Source organism: Podarcis vaucheri (genome assembly GCF_965113315.1).
Source record: "Podarcis vaucheri genome assembly, chromosome: 14".
NCBI lineage: Eukaryota > Metazoa > Chordata > Lepidosauria > Squamata > Lacertidae > Podarcis > Podarcis vaucheri.
The window spans coordinates 46,571,751-46,577,884 of record NC_138752.1 but is presented as its reverse complement, the minus strand read 5'-3'; positions in this window follow the sequence as shown (position 1 = coordinate 46,577,884).

The window sequence follows — 6,134 nt, the reverse complement described above, 5'->3', positions numbered from 1 at the left end:
CTCTAATGAATGGGGGAAAGCTGTCATTGGCCACTGCATAGCCTTGTTATCAGTCATGTGCCTTCTCCCTCATGCAAATCAGCCGGTTGGACGAGATGCTCCCAGGATAGATACTCCTGGCAGGAATTCTGAGATTGCCAGGAAGCTCCCGCTAATCTGTATGACACAGAATTGATCATGGGAATCCCGTCCAGGGCTGTGCAACTTAACACCAATCAAAGGGTGATGAACTGCTTTTCTTTGAATCAATCAAATCTAAGCAAACACTTGCATTAGCAGACAGTCAAATGTATTTATTTTGCCCCACGTTGGGCAAAAGATCCCTGGTTGGACCAGACCTTTCCAGTTTTACAATTCTATGATTCTGTGAAGTTTTTGATTCTGTCAACATCATCATTTTATTATTTATACCTCGCCCATCTGGCTGGCTTGCCCCAGCCACTCTAGCCAACTTCCAACACATATAAAAAACATAATAAAACATCAAACAGTGTCCTGATACAGGGCTGCCTTCAGATGTCTTCTAAAAGTTGTGTAGGACCCAGGGCAGCAGACACACTAGCAATAAAACATCTAAAAATGATTTTAATGCGGGGTGCAGACTGGGAACGGTCTGCTCTTAAGAGACTGATTGAAAGAGGAAAGTCTTCAGGAACCACTGAGAAATGCAAGAGAAATTGTGTCTGTCTAATATTCCAGAAGAAGGTATTCCACAGGCTTGAGGTGCCGCAACACTAAAGACCCATTTCCCATATTGTGGGGAACAGACCTCTTGATAAGATGGTATCTATAAGAGACCCTCACCTGCAGAGCACAGGGATATATAGAAGACAGAGATTATATTTCAGCTGTATATATATATAGATATAGATATATTGTTAGGGTTGCCTAAATCTGCACTTCCGACGTGGGTTGCTATTCGTCCGGATTTCCCAGACATTTCAGTGATTTCTGCCCAGACACTGTTTCCAATGGTTGAATCCCAGCAATGTCTGGGAAATTCCAGACGTATGGCAACCCTATTGTAAGGAGTTTAAGGGCCCAGTCTGGGCTATTATTATTATTATTTAATTATATAAATAATATATAATTGAATAATGTCTGGGCGGCTTCCAACAGAATATTAAAATACAATAATCTATTAAACATTAAAAGCTACCCTAAACAGGGTCACCTTCAGGTGTCTTCTAAAAGTCTGGTACAGTGGTACCTCGGGTTAAGTACTTAATTTGTTCCAGAGGTCCGTTCTTAACCTGAAACTGTTCTTAACCTGAAGCACCACTTTAGCTAATGGGGCCTCCAGCTGCCGTCATGCCGCCGGAGCACGATTTCTGTTCTCATCCTGAAGTAAAGTTCTTAACCCAAGGTACTATTTCTACAGCGGAGTCTGTAACCTGAAGCGGCTGTAACCTGCGGTACCACTGTAATTGTTTTCCTCTTTGACATCTGGTGGGAGGGTGTTCCACAGGGCAGGTGCCACCACCGAGAAGGCCCTCTGCCTGGTGGAATGTTTAGGAGGGAGCCTGAGGAACCAGTCAAGCTAGTTCCTTTGTTAAGATAATGGTTTTGGCTGGCTAGTTAAGTGCCCTGATTTAACATATCCAAAGGAGCTGCTCTGTTGCCGTGGAGACAAATGGGAGGACCTTTCCTCACCTCACCTGGCACCCTAGGGTGCAGAACGAAAGGCCAAGGGATAGCTGGGTTCGGGAGAGTTGTGTGTGTGAGTTGGGCTGAAGCTGGAAGCTTGAGAGACAGAGACTGGCGGCTGCCCTGCCAACTTGTAACTAGATGTACCTGAAATATAATCTCCCCTTTATTCCTACTTACCTTTTCTCTAAATGAAAGAGTTCCAAATGCTGCAAACTTTCCCAGAGTTCCTCTGTCCCTGCCTTCAGCAAGCAACCCATTTCTCTGAGACTCCTTCCCGTTTATTGATAAGTGATTGGTTCACTGCGTTGTTGCAATGGCCGGCTAAAGTACGTGAAGTTCTCTACTGGCAAAAGGTTATATTCCCCTTCCCTGCTTTTGCTCAGGAATCTGTTCACAAAAACAACTGAATACAGTTGAAATGCGAGCATTGCCCCTATTATTTTAACAATTCTGAAGTGCCGTGTAAGTGCTAAATGGTGGAATCTACAAACATATAAGAAACACTGTAAAAATGCTTTTTAAAAAAACGTTTTGAAAAATAAAATGAATTTTGCATAGCTCACTGTCGCCATCTTGTGTCACATTTGCATATTGCACTTCACAACACATTTGGAACGTTTTATCTGCAGCTGTATAGCTGAGTCCAGTGTTTTTGCTGCGGCTTCTGTGAGTTCGTTGCTGTGCTGGTCCCGGGGGGAAGGTTACCGTTGGCGTGGTCAAAGTCCGGTCCTAGGTCACAAGTCTGGAAACAGTTCACAAAGAGTGAGGCGGGGTCCAAAGCAGGAAGCCGGGCGGGGACGGGAACTCTGGAAGGACAGGTCTGGGTCCGGGCAGAAGCAGGTATTCAATGACGTTACTCCCGCAACCTGGGACTTGGCTGACTGGCCTTTATCTCCTCTGAGGCCAGGGGTGGTCCCGGCCCCCAGGTGATCCGCCTCTCCTGGCCTTAAGGCGAGCACTCCTCCTGGGGGAGAAACCAGTTCCCTCCGCCTCTCTGCCCTGAGCCTCTGCAGCTCAGGAGAGGCTGGAGGGTCACTGGACCCAGGGAGAGACTCACCTTCCCCTGACAGGGCTGGGAGAAGCACACCTGTAGGCACTGCGTCCTCAATCACCCCCGGATCCAGAGTGGAATCACCTGGTGTCTGCTCCTGAGGATCCGGCACAGGTGCAGGCGCTTCAGAATCAAGGCCCTGCCCCAGCTCAGCCGGCCCTGGAGGCGGGGACTCCTGTGCAGGCCGGGATTCCTCCGGTTCAGCCTCTGAATCGGATTCCCAGGCCATCACAGTTGCTGTTTTTAAGTGCATTTATTCTGATTTGTTTTTACATTGTACACCACCCTGAGAGCCCCATTATAGAAGAGTGGCTTACAAATCTGCTCAATAAATAAACAGGAAAGAGCAGGTAATGGTGTCCGAAACCTTTCATTCACAAAGAAGTGTGCAAATGAAAATCAGTTAAAACATCTGTGGTTTCTACTGCTGCAAATGTTTCTGTAGCTTCAGGCTGGAAGAGAAGCATATGGGATTTGTCTGTCATGATTTATTTACTAAATATATATTGAAATTATTTTTATCCCACTCTTCAGCCAAAACAGTATCCGAGGACAGATTACAAATCATTACAGGCAAGCAGGGTGGATAAACATCAAATTTTTTTATTTATTTAAATCAGATTTTTTAAATTATTTAAACTGGATTTTTAAAAAATAAAATGCTTTTGGAGGAAAAAATCTTTCTAAAGATAGTTTTCTATTTAAGTTACATTATAGTCCAAAGGCTATTCATCTGGAAATAAGGGTTTGTGGGGCCAGCACAGTCTTTAGCATATGCACCGCCGGGGTGCAAAGATCTGCCCAGTGCTCCCAAATTTAGTTTCTTTGTTGTTGTTTAGTCGTGTCCGACTCTTCGTGACCCCCTGGACCAGAGCACGCCAGGCACTCCTGTCTTCCACTGCCTCCCGCAGCTTGGTCAAACTCATGCTGGTAGCTTCGAGAACACTATCCAACCATCTTGTCCTCTGTCGTCCCCTTTTCCTTGTGCCCTCCATCTTTCCCAACATCAGGGTCTTTTCCAAGGAGTCTTCTCTTCTCATGAGGTGGCCAAAGTATTGGAGCCTCAGCTTCACGATCTGTCCTTCCAGGGAGCACTCAGGGCTGATTTCCTTCAGAATGGAGAGGTTTGATCTTCTTGCAGTCCATGGGACTCTCAAGAGTGGCTGCTGTCACCATCTGCAGTGATCATGGAGCCCAAGAAAGTAAAATCTCTCACTGCCTCCATTTCTTCTCCTTCTATTTGCCAGGAGGTGATGGGACCAGTGGCCATGATCTTCGTTTTTTTGATGTTGAGCTTCAGACCATATTTTGCGCTCTCCTCTTTCACCCTCAATAAAAGGTTCTTTAATTCCTCCTCACTTTCTGCCATCAAGGAATTTAGTTTCTAGCTTGATCAAAATTATTTGCATTTCATAACAGGTAGATAGCTAAGAGCTTAGGCGGCTTCAGCAGTGGATGCCGGGCACCCCCCAGAATCCGGCGCCCCGCACCCCTTGCACCCACGGGGAAAGACGGCCCTGGATACGGCACAGTGAAACAAAAACACTTGTGGAGGGTGAAGGCAAAACTGGTAAGGGGTGTGGCCTGAGAAAAGGTTGTGTGTGGCTGGGGAGGTTTGCAAGGACTGGAGAATAGAGGCTTGGGTCCTGCGCCCGAGGTTCCCCACCCTGGAATAAATGATGCCACACTCCCTTATTATATAACAACTAGCCAGAGGCTCTTAGGCCTTAGGCGGTGCACAAACCATACATTTAAAGTGCATGACTTTTCCCCAAATAATCCTGGGGACTGTAGTTTAAGGGTGCTGGGAACTGTAGTTCTTTGTGGGGCAAGCTACAGTTCCCAGGATTCTCTGGGGGAAAGTCAAGTGCTTTAAGGAAGATTTAAATCTGTGTGTGCAGCCTTATATATAAGAGCAATTGGGGTTATCATTTCGGATAGAAAAGCTAGCATTATAATCAGGAAATCCCATGCAGTAATCCCCACCTCTGAATGCACCGCTAAAGTCAGCCCCTTCCCTCCTTGCAATGTGGCTTCTAGCCATGATGGCTATGGTCTGACATGATGATCAGAGCCAGTGTGGTGTAGTGGTTAAGAGCGGTGGACTCATAATCTGGGGAACCGGGTTCACGTCCCCGCTCCTCCACACGCAGCTGCTGGGTGACCTTGGGCCAGTCACACTTCTCTGAAGTCTCTCAGCCCCACTCACCTCACAGAGTGTTTGTTGTGGGGGAGGAAGGGAAAGGAGAATGTGAACCGCTTTGAGACTCCTTCGGGTAGTGATAAAGCGGGATATCAAATCCAAACTCTTCTTCACCCTAGACTGATCAAATTACTTATTTTACCTGAGGCAGAAATTCCCATATGTGGCCTCCCTGGCAGTAAAAATGCTGTGGTGATAAATTGATTGACTAACAATTTGCTTTTATTTTGTGACACCTAAAAGCAGCTGCCTGATTAAGCCCATCTGCCTAAGGACAGGGCAGACCCTGAATAGAGGCCTACCCTGCACGGTTGTTGTAAGGCTTCTTGAATCCATGTGGAGTTTTTCTTTTTATGTAAAATACTGTTGTGAGTTGTGGGGTGTGTGTGTATGTGTGTGTGTGTGTGTAGCCTACATGATGCCCGAGTCTCTTCCAATTCCTGCGGCCCTCGATCCAACAAGGCTTAAAATCAACGCTGGAGAGGTCCCGCACACGTTTACTCAGAATTAAGGCCTGCAATGTTCAATGAGGCTTGTTGTTGTTGTTTAGTCGTGTCCGACTCTTCGTGACCCCATGGACCAGAGCATGCCAGGCACTCCCGTCTTCCACTGCCTCCTGCAGTTGGTCAAACTCATGCTGGTAGCTTCGAGAACACTGTCCAACCATCTTGTCCTCTGTCGTCCCCTTCTCCTTGTGCCCTCCATCTTTCCCAACATCAGGGTCTTTTCCAGGGAGTCTTCTCTTCTTGTGAGGAGGCCAAAGTCTTGGAGCCTCAGCTTCAGGATCTGTCCTTCCAGTGAGCACTCAGGGCTGATTTCCTTCAGAATGGATAGGTTTGATCTTCTTGCAGTCCATGGGACTCTCAAGAGTCTCCTCCAGCACCAGAATTCAAAAGCATCAATTCTTTATGGCCAATGAGGCTTACTCCCGTGTAACTGTGTTGAAGTGTGTGCAGCCAAGCTGGGCTAGAAGTCATTCGCATCCTGTCGGGCACACGACGATTTAGAACCGCTCAACTAACGTCAGCAGTTTTGATCGAGAAAAGTAAAGGCGGGAGAAGGACAGAATTCGGATTATACTGCCCCGATTCCTCCTGCTCTTTTCTTCAATGATCTGGGCCGTTTCCCAAGTCCCGCCCCCCCCCCACGTCATTCAAAACATTCCATTGAGAGGGAGGGAAGGAGGGAGGAATCAAAAGGGAAGAGAAGAGACACAAAACTTTCAACGTT